This window comes from Equus asinus, chromosome 16, assembly GCF_041296235.1.
Source record: "Equus asinus isolate D_3611 breed Donkey chromosome 16, EquAss-T2T_v2, whole genome shotgun sequence".
Lineage (NCBI taxonomy): Eukaryota > Metazoa > Chordata > Mammalia > Perissodactyla > Equidae > Equus > Equus asinus.
Genome location: NC_091805.1, coordinates 27,960,189 through 27,983,103, shown reverse-complemented (window position 1 = coordinate 27,983,103; position 22,915 = coordinate 27,960,189).

Genomic DNA, 22,915 nt, shown 5'->3' with positions numbered 1-22,915 from the left:
CAGCCTATTTTTACACATATACAATGACATACAATGAGAAGAAGAACTGGGCTTGCCAATATCTCAGAGTAGTTAAGAAAATCAAATGACATAATACATATTAAAATATAAATATATTGTATTATTACCATCATCATATACTTTAGTCAACCCCTTCAACCAAAACAAAATAAACCACTTTCACAAGACCTTCAGTACTTTTTTCAAATGTTCCAACACAAATAATCCCTCAGTTATATTTTTTCCCCTAGCGATCTCTTCTCACTCCTGCAGACTCTGGCCTTTCCTCTTCAACATAAACTGGATATTTCCCTGGGCCTGATTCATTAGCTGTCATCCTGGGACTATCCTTCACCTCTCTCCTAAGTTAGAGCCCGATTTCCCTTTCCTTGATTTATTCTTTTGTTTTGCTGAAGCATTCTTTAGTAGTTTCTTGAAAAAAGGATGCATGGTAGGTAGATAATGTAGATACAAAGATATAGATATACTTGAGCCCTTGCATGTCTGAAAAAATCTCTATCCTATCTCCATATCTGATTGATAGTTTTATATATACCTATATATCTTAGACACATTTTCCTTCAGAACTTTACAAATATTACTCCACTGTCTTCCAGTCAACGAATGTAGCTGCTGACATACCATGTTGATTGCTATTCCATTGTAACTGACTTATTTTTCATTTGTTTGTTCTAGAAGCTTTTTTGGTACCTTAATGTTTGGTGTCTTTCTTAATCTCTAGTGTTCTGAAATTTCACAATGATGTACCTTTGGGTAGATCTTTTTACCTACATCATGCCAAGTACTCAGTGGGCCATTTCAATCTGAATACTCTTGTTCTTCAATTCTAGAAAACTGTTTTAGCATATTTGATATTCCCACTCTTCTATTTTCTCTCTTTTTTGCAGCTGCTATTAGTTGGGTGTTAGCTCTCATAGCTTGATCTTTAATGTCTTCTCCTGTTTTCAATTTTTTTTGGTCATTCTCCAGGTGATTTTTCTGACCAACTCTTAAGAAAATTTTTTTTTTTTTTGAGGAAGATTAGCCCTGAGCTAACATCCGTGCCCATCTTCCTCTACTTTATATGTGGGACACCTGCCACAGCATGGCTTGCTAAGTGGTGTCATGTCTGCACCTGGGATCCGAACTGCTGAACCCAGGGCCACTGAAGAGGAATGTGTAAACTTAACCACTGCAGCACTGGGCCGGCCCCTTAAGAGATTTTTTTAACAACTTTTTTTTTACTGGTTGCCCTAGAGTTTGCTATATACATTTACAACGAATGCAAGTCTACTTTCAAATAACATTATACCCACTTCATGAGTAGTAAAATACCTTATAATAAAAAATATTCTTAATTCTTCCCTCCTCTCCCTTATATCATTGCTGTCATTCTTTTCACTTTTACATAAGCTATAATCATCGAATACATTTTTATCATTAGTTTGAACAAACTGTTCATCTGTTAGATCAACTAAGAATAAAAGAAATAAAAGTTTTTATTCTAAATTATTCCTTCTCTGTTGCTCTTATTTATATAGATTGAGTTTCTGATATATATCATTTTCCTTCTCTCTTAAGAAATTCTCAACATTTTTTGCAAGACAAGTCTACTGGCAACAAATTCTCTCAATTTCTGCTTATCTGAGAAAGTCTTTATTTCTCCTTGACTTCTGAAGGATAACCTCACAGAACACAAAATTCTAGGCTGGTCCACTATTTCACTCAACAATTTAAATATTTCACTCCACTCTCTTCTTGCTGGCATGGTTTCTGAAGAGAAGTTGGATATAATTTGTATCTTTGCCCTTCTTATAGGTAAGGTGCTTTTACCTCTGGCTTCTTTCAAGATATTTTATCTTTGATTTTCTGCAGTTTGAGTATGATATGCCCAGGTGTAGGGTTTTTTTGGCATTTATTCTGCTTGGTGTCCTCTAAGCTTCCTGGATCTGTGGTTTGGTGTCTGACATTAATTGGGGGAAATGGAAATTCTCAGTCATTATTGCTTCAAATACTACTTCTGTTCTTTTCTCTCTTCTTCCTCCTTCTGGTATTCACATTATGCATATGTTACACTTTTTGTAGTTGTCCCACAGTTCTTGGATATTTTGTTCAGTTTTTTTCAGTCAATTTTCTCTTTGCTTTTCAGTTTTGCAAGTTTCTACTGACATATCCTCAAGGTCAGAGAATCTTTCCTCAGCCATGTCCATTCTACTAATGAGCCCATCAAACGCATTCTTTATTTCTGCTACAAGGTTTTTGAGCTCTAACATTTCTTTTTGATTCTTAGAATTTCCATCTCTCTGCTTACATTATCCATCTGTTCTTGCATGTTTTCTACTTTCTCCATTAGAGCCCTCAGCATAACAACTATAGCTGTCTTAAATTCCAAGCCTGATAATTCCACCATCCCTGCTCTATCTGAGTCTGGTTCTGATGCTTGCTGTCTCTTCAAAGTATGTCTTTTGCCTTTTAGTACGCCTTGTAATTTTTTGGTGAAAGCCAGACACGATGTACTGGGTAAAAGGAACTCTGGTAAAAAGGCCTTCAACGACATGGGGGTAAGGTGTGGCATGAGAGGAAGCATTCTATAGTTATGATTCTGTCTTTTTGTGAATCTCTGCCCCTGAGCTGTGAACTTGACAAGTGCTTCTCAGTTTTTTTCCCCTTCTTAGGTGAGATAGGATGGCTGGAGGGACCTGAAACTGGGTATTTCCCTTCTCCAATGTTGATTAGGCTATGATAACACTCCAACAAGATTACGCTCTGGTAAAATAGTTTCTCTTGAGGGCAAACATTTTTAAGAAGAATAGAATTCTCTGGCATATTTCAAAACAGTTATCTTCCCCCACCCCATGCCAGAAGCACAAGGGAATTTTTCTCCAATATTCACTGTGAGAAACTGGTAAGGCTCTTGGAGTAGAACTCACAAAATGTGGGCCCCTGCTATGGAATGAACTGTGTCCCCTCAAAAGTCATAGCCCCCAGTGTGATGGTATTTGGAGATGAGGCCTTTGGGAGACAATTAGGTTTGATGAGGTTCTGAAGGTGGGGCCCTTGTCATAGGATCAGTGCCCTCATAAGAAGAGACACCAGAGGAAAGAGCCAAGATGGCGCCGTGAGTAGTCCTCTTTGTCTCTCGCCCTTCGAGTCTACAATTATTTGGACACTTATTGCTTGACATAGGATATCCAGACAGCATCTCAGGACGTCTGAGACACCCACGTGACTATACATAGGAAGGCGGATGGACTTTCCTCCGGGAGGATGTGGAAATAGGTGAAAACTCTCCGACCCCGACGGGCAGCCTAGTACCCGCAAGCGGCTTTCTTCCAACGGACGCCCCCAGAGGATCCACACACATCTAGGGCAGGAGCGAGAACACAACAGAGGAGCGACGGTGGAAACAGGTGACCAGAACCCTACCTAAACCCCCTGAAATTACTCCTAAACGCAGAGGGAAACTTTGGAGTTGCACACCTGAGCCCGCGGGGAGAGTCTCTCCCCGCCATTGGCGGGGAGACCCAGCCTGGTGCTCGGGGCGCCCGGAGGGTCCCAGAGAGAGACACGGAGGGCACGGAGATCTCCCAGCTGCCGTTGCCCGCCCCGTGGGACTAGGGATTGCCGGAGATCTCGGAGAGGACCGGGGCGGGGGGAACTTTCAAAGGCTGGTTCTGCGACCCGGAGGGGAAGCGCCGGAGCTCCGCCCGGACAGCAGACAAAACTCTCTATCTGCCATTAGCAGAGGGGCCACGCTGAACATTCACGGCTCGGGGAGAGGCCCGGAGAGAATCCCAGAGGGCGGGGCGACCCCCACCTGCTGTTGCCCGCCCCGTGGGGCTAGGGATTGCCAGAGATCTCGGAGAGGACCGGGGCGGGGGGAGCTTTCAAAGGCCGGTTCTGCGACCCGGAGAGGAAGCGCCGGAGCTCCGCCCGGGCAGCAGACAAAACTCTCTGTCCGCCGTTAGCAGACGGGCCACGCTGAGCATTCACGGCTCCGGGAGAGGCCCAGAGAGAATCCCAGAGGGCGGGGCGACCCCCAGCTGCTGTTGCCCACCCCGTGAGGCTAGGGATTGCCGGAGATCTCAGAGAGGACTGGGGCTGGAGAGAGTTCCAGAGACCCAGCTTAGTAGCCTAGGGGGAAACCCTACAGGCTCACAGCAGCCTTAGGGAAAGCCTCTGCACAGCACCAGTAGAAGGCACCCAGCCGCCAGCCACAAGGCTGGAAGACCCCAGGGCAAAAGCAGCATAGCTAGGTGTACTAACCACAGACTGTAGAAGATGCCAATAGCTCTCCTGCAACCCATAGAGGACAAGTGAGATTTGGTGGGTGCCGACAGCAACGGAGCGACAAATATAAGTGATCCCACCCCTGGCCGCTGGAAAAGCCCATAACACCGTTGCAGACCCCAAGGAGAGAGCACATCTAGGTGGGCTGCAACAGTAGGCACCTGCAGCCTGAAGCCCCCCTGTGACGGCCCCCACGGCAGAGGAGGGAATCCAAAGGGCCACTGTGGCTACGAAGAGGGGCCCAGGCCCAGTTAGCAACTACGGACAGGGTTCCTGGTTGGTGAAATATAAACAGCTGCTCCTCCCACCGCAGCAGCTGAAACAAGTGAAAGGAGCAACTAAACTCTATCTCCATGCGGAGGCACAAATCAACAACATCAAGCAATATGAAAAAATACATTAAATCCCCAGAACAGAAAGAAAACAACAAATACACAGAAAACAATCCCAAAGAAAATGAGATATATAACCTAAATGACGATGACTTCAAAACAGCCATCATTAAGATTCTCAATGAGTTAAGAGAGCATTCTGACCGACAACTCAACGAGTTCAGGAGCTATGTCACAAAAGAGTTTGATGCGATAAAGAAGAACCAAACAGAAATATTGGAAATGAAGAACACAATAGAGGAGATTAAGAAAAATCTAGATGCTCTGAACAGTAGGGCCGATAATATGGAGGAAAGAATTAGCAATTTGGAAGATGGCAATATAGAATTGTTGCAGGCAGAGGAGGAGAGAGAAGCAAGACTTAAAAGAAATGAAGAAACTCTCCGAGAATTATCAGACACAATTAGGAGATGCAACGTAAGGATTATAGGTATACCAGAGGGAGAAGAGAAGGAGAAAGGGGCAGAAAACCTATTCAAAGAAATAATGGCTGAGAACTTCCCAAATCTGGTGAGGGAGATGGATCTTCAGGTGACAGAAGCCAATAGATCTCCAAACTTTATCAATGCAAGAAGACCAACTCCACGGCATATAGTAGTGAAGCTAGCAAAAGTCAACGACAAGGAGAAAATATTAAGGACAGCCAGGCAAAAGAAACTAACCTACAAAGGAACCCCCATCAGGCTATCAGCAGATTTCTCAGCAGAAACTTTACAGGCTAGAAGAGAGTGGAATGATATATTCAAAAATCTGAAGGACAAAAATCTACAGCCGAGAATTCTCTACCCAGCGAAAATATCCTTCAAATACGATGGAGAAATAAAAACTTTCCCAGATAAACAAAAATTAAGGGAGTTCATTGCCACAAAACCTCCTCTTCAGGAAATCCTCAGGAAAACCCTCATTCCTGAAAAATCCAAAAAAGGAAAGGGGCTACAAAACCAAGAGCAGAGGAGATAAGTAGAAGGACAACAACAGAGAGTAGCAGCTCTACATCAGAACAGATTAAACCATGGGACGAGAAACAAAGGAAATTGAAGAAAACCGGAAAACAAGACACAAAATGGGAGTGGTAGGCCCCCACGTCTCAATAATCACTCTAAATGTAAATGGATTGAACTCCCCAATCAAAAGACACAGAGTGGCAGGATGGATCAAAGAACAAGATCCAACAATATGCTGCCTCCAGGAAACACACCTCAGCCCCAAAGACAAACACAGACTCAGAGTGAAGGGATGGAGAACAATACTCCAAGCTAATAATGAACAAAAGAAAGCAGGTGTCGCTATACTAATATCAGACAAGGTAGATTTCAAAGCAAAACAGATAAAGAAAGATAAAGAGGGACAGTATATAATGATAAAAGGGACTCTCCACCAAGAAGACATAACACTTATAAATATATACGCACCCAACACAGGAGCACCAAAATTTGTAAAGCAACTCTTAATAGAACTAAAAGAAGACATCAACAACAATACAATAATAGTAGGGGACCTCAACACGCCATTAACACCAATGGACAGAACATCCAGACAGAAAATCAACAAGGAAATAATAGAATTAAATGAAAAATTAGACCAGATGGACTTAATAGATATATATAGAACACTTCATCCAAAAACAGCAGGTTACACATTCTTCTCAAGTGCACATGGAACATTCTCAAGTATTGACCATATTTTGGGAACCAAAGCAAACATCAATAAATACAAGAGAGTTGAAATAATATCAAGCATCTTTTCTGATCATAACGCTATTAAACTAGAAATCAACTACAAGAAAAAAGCAGAGAAAGGTGCAAAAATGTGGAGACTAAACAACACGCTTCTCAACAAACAATGGATCATTGAAGAAATTAAAGAAGAAATCAAATATTATCTGGAGACAAATGAAAACGAGAACACGACACACCAAATCATTTGGGATGCAGCAAAAGCAGTCCTAAGAGGGAAATTCATCGCAATACAGGCTCACCTCACTAAACAAGAAAAAGCTCACGTAAGCAACCTCAAACGACACCTAACGGAACTAGAAAAAGAAGAACAAACAAAGCCCAGAGTCAGTAGAAGGAGGGAAATAATAAAAATAAGAGCAGAAATAAACGATATTGAAACAAAAAAGACAATAGAAAGGATCAATGAAACAAAGAGTTGGTTCTTCGAAAGAATTAACAAAATTGACAAACCCCTAGCCAGACTCACCAAGAAAAGAAGAGAGAAAGCGCAAATTAATAAAATCAGGAATGACAGAGGAGAAATCACAACAGATACCAATGAAATACAAGAGATCATAAGAGAATACTATGAAAAACTATATGCCAACAAATTGAACAACTTGGAAGAAATGGACAAATTCCTAGACTCCTACAATCTCCCCAAACTGAATCAGGAAGAAATGGAGAATCTGAATAGACCAATCACAAGTAAGGAAATAGAAACGGTAATCAAAAACCTCCCCAAAAACAAGAGTCCAGGACCAGACGGCTTCTCTGGAGAATTCTACCAAACATTCAAAGAAGACTTAATACCTATTCTCCTCAAACTGTTCCAGAAAATTGAGAAAGATGGAGAACTCCCTAACACATTCTATGAAGCCAACATCACTCTGATCCCCAAACCTGACAAGGACAACACAAAGAAGGAGAACTACAGGCCGATATCACTGATGAACATAGATGCAAAAATCCTCAACAAAATTTTGGCAAACCGATTACAGCAATACATCAAAAAGATTATACACCATGATCAAGTGGGATTTATACCAGGGACACAGGGATGGTTCAACATCCGCAAGTCAATCAACGTGATACACTACATCAACAAAATGAAAAACAAAAACCACATGATCATCTCAATAGACGCAGAGAAAGCATTCGACAAGATCCAACACCCATTTATGATAAAAACCCTCAGTAAAATGGGTATAGAAGGAAAGTACCTCAACATAATAAAGGCCATATATGATAGACCCACAGCCAACATCATACTCAATGGACAAAAGCTGAAAGCCATCCCTCTGAGGACAGGAACAAGACAAGGGTGCCCACTTTCACCACTCCTATTCAACATAGTACTGGAGGTGCTGGCCAGAGCAATTCGGCAGGAAAAAAAAAAATAAAAGGAATCCAAATAGGTAACGAAGAAGTAAAACTCGCGTTGTTTGCAGACGACATGATCTTATACATAGAAAACCCCAAAGAATCCACAGAAAAACTATTAGAAATAATCAACAACTACAGCAAAGTAGCAGGGTATAAAATTAACGTGCATAAATCAGTAGCATTTCTATACACTAACAATAAACTAACAGAAAAAGAACTCAAGAACTCTATCCCATTCACAATCGCAACGAAAAGAATAAAATACCTTGGGATAAACTTAACCAAGGAAGTGAAGGATCTATACAATGAAAACTACAAGACTTTCTTGAAAGAAATAGGTGATGACATAAAGAGATGGAAAAACATTCCTTGCACATGGATTAGAAGAATAAACATAGTTAAAATGTCCATACTACCTAAAGCAATATACAGATTCAATGCTATCCCAATCAGAATCCCAAGAACGTTCTTCACAGAAATTGAACAAACAATCCTAAAATTCATATGGGGGAACAAAAGACCACGAATTGCTAAAGCAATCCTGAGCAAGAAAAACAAAGCCGGCGGAATCACAATCCCCGATTTCAAAACATACTACAAAGCTACAGTGATCAAAACAGCATGGTACTGGTACAAAAACAGGTCCACAGATCAATGGAACAGAATTGAAAGCCCAGAGATAAAACCACACATCTATGGACAGCTAATCTTCGACAAAGGAGCAGAGGGCCTACAATGGAGAAAAGAAAGTCTCTTCAACAAATGGTGCTGGGAAAACTGGACAGCCACATGCAAAAGATTGAAAATCGACCATTCTTTTTCACCACACACCAAAATAAACTCAAAATGGATCAAAGACCTAAAGATTAGGCCTGAGACAATAAGTCTTTTGGAAGAGAATATAGGCAGTACACTCTTTGACATCAGTTTCAAAAGAATCTTTTCGGACACTGTAACTCCTCAGTTGAGGGAAACAATAGAAAGAATAAACAAATGGGACTTCATCAGACTAAAGAGCTTCTTCAAGGCAAGGGAAAACAGAATTGAAACAAAAAAACAGCTCACTAATTGGGAAAAAATATTCACAAGCCACTTATCCGACAAAGGGTTAATCTCCATAATATACAAAGAACTCACACTGCTTAACAACAAAAAAACAAACAACCCGATCAAAAAATGGGCAGAGGACATGAACAGACATTTCTCAAAAGAAGATATGAATATGGCCAATAGACACATGAAAAGATGTTCATCATCGCTAATCATCAGGGAAATGCAAATCAAAACTACACTAAGATATCACCTTACCCCTGTTAGATTGGCAAAAACATCCAAAACCAAGAACGACAAATGTTGGAGAGGTTGTGGAGAAAGAGGAACCCTCATACACTGTTGGTGGGAATGCAAACTGGTACAGCCACTATGGAAAACAGTATGGAGATTTCTCAAAAAGTTAAAAATAGAAATACCCTATGACCCAGCCATCCCATTACTGGGTATCTATCCTAAGAACCTGATATCAGATATCTCAAGAGTCCGTTGCACCCCTATGTTCATCGCAGCATTATTTACAATAGCCAAGACGTGGAACCAGCCTACATGCCCAGAAACTGATGATTGGATAAAGAAGATGTGGTATATATACACAATGGAATACTACTCAGCCATAAAAAAAGACGAAATTGGCCCATTCACAACAATGTGGATGGACCTCGAGGGCATTATGTTAAGCGAAATAAGTCAGTCAGAGAAAGACGAACTCTATATGACTCCACTCATAGGTGGAAATTAGTATAGTGAGAAGGAGATCTGATCGGTGGTTACCAGGGAAAAGGGGGGGTGGGGGGAGGGTACGGAGGGGGAAGTGGTGTACCCACAACATGACTAACAAAAATGTACAACTGAAATTTCACAAGCTTGTAATCCATCATAACATTAATAAAAAAAAAAAAAAGAAGAAGAAGAGACACCAGAGTGCTTGCTCTCACTCACTCGCTGCCATGTGAGGACACAGCAAGAAGGTGGCTGGCCATCTGCAAGCTAGGAAGAAGGTTCTCACCAGAACCCATCCAGGCTGGCACCCTGATCTCAGACTTCCAGCCTCCAGCAGTGTGAGAAAATAAATGTCTGCTGTTTAAGCTACCCCGTCTACAGTATTTTGTTATAGCAGCAGCTCAAGCTGACTAAGTCAGGGCCTCCTAATGACTGGGTCTCCCTGGAGTTTTTAACTCTCAGGCTTATTGACACAGAGTCTCCAGCAATTTGTCAGTTACAGTTTAGGGTTTTCTACCACAGTAGAGTTCAGGCAGAAGTTTCTGCTCCAGTAAGTTGTGATTCTCTGTATCTGCCTGTCTGTTTCTAGAATTTTCAGAGAAGTCTGCCCTGAGACATCACTTCTCTGACAGATCTAAGAAGATTTGATGGTTCTTCAGTTTGTTCAGCTTTTTACTTGTTAGGAAAGAGTGACTACTTCCAAGTTCTTTACATGCTGGACTGGAGGCCAGAAGCCAAGGGGTTTGTTTTTTCAATTTTAAACTGTCACATAAGATATATCAAATGATAAACTATCATTTATATACACATATATATATAATTACTAGAAGCTCTTTTTTATTCTCTGATCATTCCTTTCCATGGCATCTTCTTGTTTTATGTATCCAATATCTCTCTTATCTCTCTGAAGTAACTAATTACATATTTTTAGAAAAATTTTCTTCTGTTCTCCATACTGCCTCTGTTTTCTCCAGGTCTCATGTCTTTCTCTTTGTGTGATCTAATTTTCATGTTGGAAGCTTTCCTCAAACATCTGATAATCCTTAATTATCTGTTCTTATTCATGTACTTAATTATTAAAAAAAATTATGTGTTTACAGGCACTATTACAAATACTTGAGGACACAAGAGTGAACAAAACAGACATCTTCACCCTCATGAAGCTTCCATTCTAGTGAGGAGATTCAGACAATTAAAAAACAGACAAATTGGGGCTGGCCCCATGGCCTAGTGGTTAAATTCAGTGTGCTCCACTTTGGTAGCCCAGGTTCATGGGTTCAGATCCCAGGCATGGACTTACACCACTCATCAGTCATGCTGTGGTGGCAATCCACATATAAAGTAGAGGAAGACTGGCACAGATGTAAGTAGAGGAAGACTGGCACAGATGTTAGCTCAGAACTAATCTTCCTCAGCAAAAACAAAAAACAAAAAAACAGACAAATACAGGTGACATGTAGAGAGTGATGCAAGACAATGATGAGCCACAGAGAAAAATAAATCAGGGTATATGGGGAATGAGTGCTGGAGGCTATTGTTATTTTATGTTGGATGGTCAGGGAAGGCATCTCTTATAAGGTAAGAATTGAGTAGAGAATTAAAGGAAGTGGGGTCACTACAGAGCTGGGGAAAGAGCTTTCAAGACAGAGCAAAGCATATATGCAAAAGCTTTGAGCCATGTGCTTACTTGGTTCTAAAACTGAGCCATTAAAAAGCTAACTGGAGTTTTATTTGCTGGCTATGCCTCATCAACTGGAGTTTACAGTAAAATGATTAATTAGCAAACCAAGCTTTTCACAGAGATAATCTCCCCAAGTTAGTATGTAGAGGTCTATTCACTAGGGCTGTTCAGTTTCTCTGGCGAAGACTCTTCCAATCTCCTACCTAAGGGATTATAAACTTTCTGGGAGAGGTGGAAACCAAGGGTTCTGAGGATACAACAGTTTAATGCATATATTTCACTTAATTCCGCTGTTTTCAGCCACATACCTCACCCCCAGCCTCTGTTGTGCCTGGTATTCCCAAATCTATCTTCCCCGTTCAACTTCTCCAGAAAATAAACTTCCAGCTTTCTCCATAGGAGAACTGTAGGGTGAGCTTGCCCAGATGTTTAGGATGGAGGAGAGAACCTGAGGAGGTTCTAATGGATCTGTATATAAACTTTCAAACAATATTTCCTTCTTCCACGCATTGCTCCTGATGTGTACCAGTACCTGATTCTTCCAAGTATAGGACTAAGCCTCTCAGAGAGTTCATGAAGCAAACCTCTTTCTTCTCATTAATTTCTCCTTTTATAGGCACTTCGATAACTTTCTTTTATAACCAAATCAATTATCACTCCTCTCTGTTTTCCAGCTTCCCAATACTCATTTAAATCTCTCTCTGCTATTTTATTCTTCTCAATATATTTGTTTATGTGGGTTAATTTTTTTAAAACTTCTTTATTATCACTTCAGAAGTGTTTGGAGAAGGAGAGAAGATAAACAAATGGGGTCAATCGCGATTTTAAACTAGAAGGCTGTGGTTATCTTGATTAATTCCTTCTTTGTTTTCACTGTCATTATGTACATATCCCTGTGCTATATACAGAATACTCTCATATATATATCCCAATTCTAAACACTACCAAAATTCTCTCAGGTTTCTCACTGAAACAATCCTTATCTCTGCAAATCCAAATTCCATATCTCAATCTACAAAACCTTCCCAGACAAATATTATCCCACAATTATATTTCCTGAATATCATTAAAGAATTGGCCTTTAATTGTTTGACATATGAATTTACCTCATTATAATCCCTTAACACATAGCACAGTGTGTTTATTAAGTAGTTGGTCAATGAATTACGTTCCTATAACATTAGTGATAAGAGACAGTGATATTAACAGTAAGCTTCTAGTAACCAAAGAAACTATTTCAATTGTAGGCAACATCTCATATATTTAACTTCTAACATCTCTCAGAGGGAGAAGACATCTTCCAGTGCCAAGTATTGTCCTAGGCACTTCACATATCTCACTCATCTTTCAACAATCCTCTACGTGTCAAGATTCCCATTTTATAATTTTGTGACTTACCACATTATATTGAAATTACCCATTAATCCACCTATCTTGCTCTTCAACTTAAATTCCTTGAGGGCAGGGAGTGTGACTTCATATTTGACCTTCAGGGTTCAGCACAATGACTGGCACATAGTAGACACTCAACAGATATTTATAATACTGAACTTTAAGAGCAAGTATTTAGCAGATTGATTCCATGGAGGACTATAAGACCAAATGTATTTATGAAATGGCCCACACTACATCTCAAGAATTTGCTGGACCAAGATCCTAGAGAGAAGGAAAGCATAAAAAGAGATAAACCCAACATGCGGTACCATTTTTCCCTGAATGCATTTTCTCTTTAAAAGTTGTGGCTGAGAGGTAAGCAGACCTTTCAGCAGTCTAAAGTGGTTAGAGGAGGGAAATGGGAAGGTGACTGACTCTCAGTTAGGATTTTGGAGAGTCACACTTGATCACCGTTATCTAGCAAAACTGCGTACCAGAAGCAAAAGTAAATTCCCTACAGAAGAAGATAACATCACCCAGAGCCCCCAATTATAAATTAACACTATAATTTTGCAATCATAACATCCAGCATACAATAAAAAATACCCAAGAATACAAAAATATTAGAACAGACTGAAAACCTAGGGAAAAAGCTGACTGTAAAGAATAGATCAACAGGAGATTAAAATATTGGTATTATCCTAACTATAAAATAACTATGATTGAGATGTTCAAGATATTATAGGACAATTTTGCAGAGAATCTGAAACCATAATAGTGAATCAAATGGAGATTCTAGAAATTAAAAGTACAAAAATTGGAAACAACTCAATGGATGCGTTAAACAGCAGATTAAAAACAAATGAAGAAGATAGGTCAGAGGAAAATATCCAGACTGAAGTAGGTTAAAGAAAAGGATGGAGAATACAGGAAAAAAAATAAACATACAGGACATTATTAGTCTTATGCAATGGTCTAACAAAGAAATAACAAGTCTGAGAAAGAGAAGAGAATAGGGCAGCACCAATATATGAAAATAGAGTGACTGATAATTTTCCAAAATTGACTAAAGACATCAAGTCATAGGTTCAAGAATCATAGTAAATTCCAAATAGATTAAGCAAAGTAACAGATTAACAAAGTAAAACTGCTGAAATGCAAAGACAGGGAAGAAAATCTTAAAAGGAACCAGTGCAAGAAAGCATATTACTTTGAAAGGGGAATGATAAGACTGAAAGCTGACTTCTCAATAGGTGCAATGGAAGCTAGGATGCAAATGAATAATAACTTCTGAGTGCTGAAAGAAAATATTTGCCAACATAGAATTTGGGATAATTATGTTTTGAAAATGAGGGAGAAAGAAAGAAAACTTTTTTTACATTTTATTGAAGTCATAATAGTTTATAACGTTGTGAAATTTCAGGTGTACATTATTATTTGTCAGTCACCACGTACGAAAACTCTTAAGACAAAAATAGAGCCAGAGACTTTGTCACTACTAGATCCATACTTAAAGGAGATACTAAGGGTATTCTTTAGGCAGAAGGCAAATGACACCACATGGAAGCACAAAGATGCCAGAAAAAAATGAAGAGTAATGGGAAGAGGAAATACAAATACATAGGTAACTCTAAATCAATAATAATTGTATAAAATAAGAATAACAACATATAGTGGAGTTTAAAACAGATGTAGAAGTAAAATATATGACAACAATACCAAAAAAAAGCCAAGACGATAGTAAATGTACCTAAGGTGCTTTAGGTTCTTCAGTTGCCTGTGAAGTGGTAAATGTAGTCATTTATATTGGACCTTGATAAGTCAATGACACATGTTGAAATTTCTGTGTTCAACAAATTATGGTAAAAGACTACGAAGCTAATGGAGAAAAACAGATATATACAAACAAACAAAACAACTTCAGAAATCTAAAAGAAGGCAAGAGAAAGGACAAAAAAGGAACATATAGCATGAGGAAAACAAATAGTGAGATGGTATATTTAAACCCAAATACATCAGTAACTAAATGTAAGACTTGTTTCTACAACTAAAAGAAAAGATTTCCCCAACGTAGGGGGGAAAAACTATATCCTGCTTACATTAGAAACACTTTAACTACAAGGATATAAAAAGGGTGAAAGTAAAAGTACAGAAAAAGATATATTATACAACCATAAAGTAGTTAAGTGTTTCTAAAGAAAGCTGCCACTAGCTGTTAACTCATATCCATGCGCAGAAATGAAAAGTATCATAAATAGTAAATAGGTGGATAAATATAAAGACTGAATAAAAATATTTTTTCTCATTTCTTCTGTTCACTTCTCTAAAAGACGTGAGTTTATAAAGCAGTAACTATAACTGCACTGTTGGATTTAGTGTGCGAGTGTAAGATATCAAGGCAGAGGAAATGGAGCTATAGTGGAGGCAAGTTTCCATATTTTTCTAGAATAAATTAGTATTAATCTGAAGTGATAAATTAAGACGCATATTATAGTCCCAAGAGAAAGCACTAAGAAAATAACCAAAAAAAATTCAAAAATACAACAGAGGAATTAAAGTGGTATACTAAGAACTATTAATGTAACACAAAAATGGTAGTAAAGGAGGAAGATAGGAACAAAAAAGACAGAGACATATAGAAAACAATAATATGGCAAATCTAATAGTGGTGATGGTTGAACAGCATAGTGAATACGCTAAAAATCACTAAATTGTACACTTTAAAATGGTGACTTTTGTGTTAAGTGGGTTATATCTAAATTTTAAAGATTTGAATGACAGACATAAATCCAGCCATACTGAACAATTAATTTAAATGTGAATGGATAAAATGTTCCAGCCAAAGCAAAATCCAACTATATGCTGTCTTTAGATTCAAAGGATATGAGTAGATTAAAAGTAACAAAATGGGGGCTGGCCCCATGGCTGAGTGGTTAAGTTTGTGCGCTCCGCTTCAGCGGCCTAGGGTTTCACCAGTTCGGATCTGGGAGCGGACATGGCACCATTCGTCAGCCCATGCTGAGGTGGCATCCCACATGCCACAACTAGAAGGACCCACAAATAAAATATACAACTATGTACTGGGGGGACTTGGGGAAAAAAAGCAGGAAAAAAAAAAGGAAGACTGGCGAAAAAATATTTACAAGCCACTTATCCGACAAAGGGTTAATCTCCATAATACACAAAGAACTCACACGGCTTAACAACAAAAAAACAAACAACCCTATCAAAAAATGGGCAGAGGACATGAACAGACATTTCTCAAAAGAAGATATAAATATGGCCAATAGACACATGAAAAGATGTTCATCATCGCTAATCATCAGGGAAATGCAAATCAAAACTACACTAAGATATCACCTTACACCTGTTAGATTGGCAAAAACATCCAAAACCAAGAGCGACAAATGTTGGAGAGGTTGTGGAGAAAAAGGAACCCTCATACACTGTTGGTGGGAATGCAAACTGGTACAGCCACTATGGAAAACAGTATGGAGATTTCTCAAAAAGTTAAAAATAGAAATACCCTATGACCCAGCCATCCCATTACTGGGTATGTATCCTAAGAACCTGAAATCAGAAATCCCAAGAGTCCCTTGCACCCCTATGTTCATCGAAGCATTATTTACAATAGCCAAGACGTGCAACCAACCTACATGCCCAGAAACTGATGATTGGATAAAGAAGATATGGTATATATACACAATGGAATACTACTCAGCCATAAAAAAAAGACAAAATTGGCCCATTCGCAGCAACGTGGATGGACCTCGAGGGTATTATGTTCAGTGAAATAAGCTAGTCAGAGAAAGACGAACTCTATATGACTCCACTCATAGGTGGAAGTTAACATATTGACAAGGAGATCTGATCGGTGGTTACCAGGGAAAAGGGGGGGTGGGGGGAGGGCACAAAGGGGGAAGTGGTGTACCCACAACATGACTAACAATAATGTACAACTGAAATCTCACAAGGTTGTAATCTATCATAACATTAATAAAAAAAAAAAAGTGAAGAAAATAAAAAAAAAGAAGAAGACTGGCAAGAGTTGTTAGCTCAGGTACCAATCTTAAAAAAAAAAAAAGTAATAGAATAAAAAAAGATATACCATGCAAACAATAACCATAAGAGAGCTGGTGTGGCTATATCAATAAAAATCAAAATAGACTTTAAGATAAGGAATATCAATAGGGACAGAGAGAGACTTCATAATGATAAAAGGGTCAATATATCAGGAATATATAACAATTCTAAGTATTTATCCTTCTAACAGAGACCCAAGATACATTAAACAAAAGTCATATAAAAGAATGTTCTCTAACTACAACAGAATTAAATTAGAAATCAATATAAATAAAGAAAAAATTGGGGGAATTTCCAAATACTTAGAAATTAAACACAGTTATAAATAACTCATGACTCAAAGAAAAAAATTATAATGGAAATTAGACAATATTTTGAACTGAATGAAGACAAAAACACAACATATCAAAATTTATGGGACATAGCTAAAGAAGTACTTAGAGAGAAATTTAAAGCTTTAAAAGACTAAATTAGAAAAGAAGAAAAGTCTCAAATTAGTCTCCAACCTTAATCCACTCTAAAAAACTAGAACAACAAATTAAACCCAAAGCAATTAGAAAGAAGGAAGTAACAAAGATTAAAGCAGAAATCAATGAAATACAAAACAGAAAAAACAGTAGAGAAAATTAATGAAATAAAAAGTTGGCTCTTTGAAAAGATCAAGAAAATTGACAAACATTTAGCTAAACTAACCAAGAAAAAAAGAAAGAGGATAAAAACTACCAAATCTGGACTGAAAGAAGGATAGTCACTGCCAATCTTTCAGAATTTAAAAAGATTATCAGGGAATACTATAAACAATTTTGCGCCAACTAATTTGATGACTTAGATGAAATGGACACTTCTCTAGAAAGATACAAATTACCAAAAGTGAAGAAACAGAAATAAGAAAACAGAAATCTAAATAGATCTATTAACAAGAAATCAAATTAGTGAGGCTGGCCTGGTGGTGTAGCAGTTAAGTTTGCTTGCTCTGCTTCAGGGGCCCAGGGTTCACAGATTTGGCTCCCCAGCATGGACCTACACACCATCAAGCCATGCTGTGGCAGCATCCCACATACAAAATAGAGGAAGACTGTCACAGATGTTAGCTCAGGGCCAATCTTCCTCACCAAAAAAAAAAAAAAACCCATCAAATTAGTAATTAAAAATCTTCCCATAAAGAAAAGCCAAGGCCCAGATGGCTTCACCAGTGAATCCTATCAAATAACTGTTTCAGAAAACAGAGGAGAAGGGAACAGTTTCAATTCATTTTGTTTTTTTTTTTAAGATTTTATTTTTTTCCTTTTTCTCCCCAAAGCCCCCTGGTACATAGTTGTATATTCTTCATTGTGGGTCCTTCTAGTTGTGGCATGTGGGACGCTGCCTCAGCGTGGTTTGATGAGCAGTGCCATGTCCGCACCCAGGATTCGAACCAACGAAACACTGAGCCGCCTGCAGCGGAGCGTGCGAACTTAACCACTCGGCCACGGGGCCAGCCCCTCAATTCATTTTTTGAGGATACTATTCCCCTGATACCAAAGCCAGACAAAGACATCACAAGACAAGAAAACTAGAGATCAATTTCCCTCATGAAAATAGACCCAAAAGTCCTTAACAAATTATTAGCAAACTGAATCCAGAAATTTATAAAAAGAATGATAGACCTTTTAAAGTGAGATTTATGTGAGGACTACAAGACTGGTTTAATATCCAAAAATACACTCCTGTACAGGGGCTGGCCCTGTGGCCGAGTGGTTAAGTTTGCATGTTCGACGGCCCAGGGTTTCACTGGTTCAGATCCTGGGCACAGACATGGCACCATTCATCAGGCCATGCTGAGGTGGCATCCCACATGCCACAACTAGAAGGACCCACAGCTAAAAATACACAACTATGTACTGGGGGACTTTGGGAAGAAAAAGGAAAAATAAAATCTTAAAAAAAAATAATTTGCTGTAATAAGCCATATTAATAAAGGACAAAAAAATTACTGGATCATCTCATTAAATGCAGAAAAGGCATTTGATAAAACCCAACACACATTTATAATAGAAATACTCAACAAACCAGGAATAGAAGAAAACTTTCTCAACCTAGTAAAGGGCACCTACAAAAACCCTACAATCCACATCATACTTATGGTGAAAGACAATGTTTTCTTGCTAGGAACACAGGCAAACATACCCGATATGGCCACTTTATATATACTGAGAATATAATTTGGAAAGGAAAAAGTAAAACTGTCTTTATTTACAGATGGCATGATCCTGTATTAGAAAATCCTAATGAATACACATATGCACAAACTACTAGAACGAATAAGCAAGTATTACAAGGTCACAGGATGTAAGATCAATATATATTAGCAATGAACAATATAAAAATGAAATTAAGAAAACGACTGCATTCACAATAATACAAAAAACAATAAAATAGTTAAAAATAAATTTAACAAAAGAAGTGTAAGACATATCTTGAGAACAACAAATCATTGCTACAAGAAATTAAAGAAGATCTAAATAAATAGAAACATTCTATGTTTATGGATTGGAAACTCAAAACTAATAAAGACAATTCTTCCTAAATTGATCTATAGATTCAATAAATACAATCCCTATCAAAAATCCTAGTAGGTTTTGCTTTTTTTGGTAGAACTTGTCAAGCTGATCCTAAAATTTGTGTGGAAATGCAAAGGACCTAGAATAGTCAAAACAATTTCGGAAGAGAACAAAGTTGGAGGACTTACAAAACCCAATTTCAAAACTTACTATAAAGCCACAGCAAACAAGAGACTGTGGTATTGGCATAAGGATAGACAGATAGATCACTGGAACTAAACAAAGAAATAAACCTTTACACTTATGGCTAATGATTTTTGACAAAGGTGCCAAGGCAACTGAGTGGAGAAAGGACAGTCTTTTCAACAAAGGATGTTGGAACCATTAGATATCCATATGTTAAAAAAAAAAAAACAAAAAACTTAGATCCACACCTCACACCATATACAAAAGGTAACTCAGAATGGATCACAGATCTACATGTAAAACATAAAACTATAAATCATCTAGAAGAAAATAGGGTATCTTTGTGACCTTGGGTTAGGCAAAGAATGTTTATATATGAAACCAAAAGCACAATCCATAACAGAAAAAAACTGATAAATTGGACTTCATCAAAGTTAAAAACTTCTCCCCTTCAAAAGGTACTGTTTGGAGAATAAAAATACAAGCCACAGACTGGAAGAAAATACTTGCACAGCATATATCTGGTAAACGACTTGTATCCAGAATATATACTTAAAGACCCTGAAGACTCAATAATAAGAACACTAACAACCAGATTAAAAAATTGGCAAAAAGAATTGAAGAGATACTTCATCAAAGAAGATAAACAGATTGAAAATAAGCATATGAAAAGATACTCAACATCATTAGTCATTAGGGAAATGCAAATTAAAACAACAATGATATACCAGTATATACTATTACAAGGGCTAAAACTTAAAAGATTAATATCAAGTGTTGGTGAGGATGTGAAGGAGCTGGAACTCATACACTACTACTTGGAAAGTATGTGGTACAACCACTTTGGAAAACAGTTTGCCAATTTCTTTAAAAGTTAATCATCCACCTACTTTATAATCCAGCCATTTCACTCCTAAGTATTTTACCAAAACAAAAGGAAAGCATATGTCTATACAGAGACTTAAGCACAAATGCTTTATTCCTTATAGCTAAAAACTAGAAACGACCCAAATGTCCCTCAACAGGTGAATGGATATTGGGATATATCCACACAATGGTATACTACTCAGCAATAAAAAGGAATGAGCTATTGATACACACAATAATCTGGGTCAATCTCAAAAAATTATTATGCTGAGTGAAAGAAGCCAAAAAAAAAAGAGCACAGGGCCAGCCCCAGTAGACTAGTGGTTAAGTTCAGTGTGCTCCACTTTGGCAGCCAAGGTTCAGTTCCTGGGCACAGACCTGCACTGCTCTTTTATCAGCCATGCTGAGCTGGTGGCCCACATACTAAAAAATAGAGAAAGACTGGCACGGATGTTAGCTCAGGGCAAATGTTCCTCAGCAAAAAAAAAAAAAAAAAAAAGAGCATATACAGTATGATTCCCTTTATATAAAACTCTAGAAAATGCAAACTATTTCACAGTGACAGAAAACAGAATGGTTATGATGAAGGTATAATGGGGACAGAAGGAAGGATTACAAAAGGGCAAGCAGAAACTTTTGGGAATGATGGGTATGTTCCCTATATTGATTAGTGGTGATGATTTTATAGGTGTATAAATGTATCAAAATATCACATCATACACTGTAATTTATTACACATCAATTATACCTCAATATAGCTGCACATACATATGTATAATGATGAGTGTATTATTTTTAAATTAGCAAATTCTGTTGTGTCAGAAAAGCAGCACAGGAGTTCATCACTGGAGCTATTTAAAATATTTCCTATGGTGGGGTTCTGAAATCTGCAGCAATTCTAGCTACTCCATTACCAGTTGCTTACTCTTGCTGCTCTGGAAACCAAAATTAATACCAGGCAGCTGAAATCAAGCAAAGAAAGCCAAACCAATCCTTCGTTATGAGAAGTGAAAAATAATCTTTTTGAGACACCTGGATAGTCACTGAAAAAGGAACCAGAAGTTACCACAGCCCATTTATTTTCCAAAGGGAAAAATATGTTCAACTTTTAGATAAAATAACCCACACTGCTTGTAAGGCTAGGAAAAAAATCTTTGCTTTTACAGCATCTTCTCTCAGTGGTAAGATCTTTTACAAGAGTATGAAATGGAAGAGTTCTAATTATCAAAACAAGGATCTCCTATATTTTTGTGAGCAGCAGCTATTTTTCATTTTCTTAAAGCACAGAAATCACCAAGGTGAACAGATATTGATAATAAGTTTCTACATACATGGAGGGAAAAAGGGGGCAGCACTAAGGTGAGTTCTTAAAGGAGGAAAGGAAGCCCCAGAGAAGTATGCCTTTCTGGATGGGGAATTGAGACAAATTCAGGAGAGCACAATGTTTATCTGGCTTGGAGATCTACCCAGTTTGGCTTTGGGAGCTACAGATATTTGGAATTCTCACACGTTAAATGAAAACCTGAAGTAAAAGGGGTCAAGAATATTTAGATTTTTAAAACGCTAAAATATGCAGAATTTAAGGTTATTTTTAAAAAAGACTGTCTAGTTATCCTCAGAGGAGTATTACATAAAGGTTAAGAGCACAAGTTCTTGGGTTGGAGTACCTAGACTCAAATCCTAGTTCTGCCACTTATTGCTTACCTTCACTTGGGAAAGTCACTTAACCTCTCTAAACCTCAGCTGTCTCAACTGTAAAATGCAGATAACAGTTCCTCTTTCACAACACTTTTGAGAGGATTAAATCATATCATAAAGTAGCAAGATAGCATACTGGTTCAAAGTGTGGTCTCTGGAGCCAGGCTCCCTGATTTGAATCCTTGGCTCTGCTTTCTACTAGTCACAAATGATTTGACCTTGGGCAAATCACTTAACCTCTCCATGCCTCAGTTTCCTAACCTGTCAAGTGGGGATAATAATACTTCCTGCCCCATAGGGCTATTAAGAACATTAATGTATTATTATACATAAAGCACTTAAAATAGTAAAGCATATAATAAGCAAAGTAACAGTTATTACTGAAATGTGCTTTGCAAATAGTAAGCTTCAATAAATGTTAAATGATACTATTTAAAAAAAGGCACAATGCACACAAGATTGTTATTTCTAAAGGTATAATTTTTATTTTTTTAAAGAGAATGCTTGGGTGCTCAAAATAGTAAAAGGAGAGCGGGCCCTTATTTTATAAGTAATAGAATTTCATGTCTGTTATTTCCACTCCTTTTAGAATGTTTAAATCCTATGGTTATTTTGTAGTTTAGATTATGCCTCAACATTTCCATAAAACCTTCCCTGATGATATTTCAATCTTTGGTCTCCTTCCAGACTAGTCCCACAGTAGAAATTTAATAAACATTTTGCTATTTGATTTAATTAGATAATTGAGGCGCTCAAATCCCAGGCTTCTTCCAGCATAGGCAGTTTTGGGAGACAAGTGGGGAGAGAGGAAGCTGAAATGATTCAAACCTGGTAATAAAATGAAAGGCTGCTCATACTGGAGCCACAACTATCACAAAACAAAAGTTAGAAATGGAATAAGAACGTGTATATAAATATATTTAAACA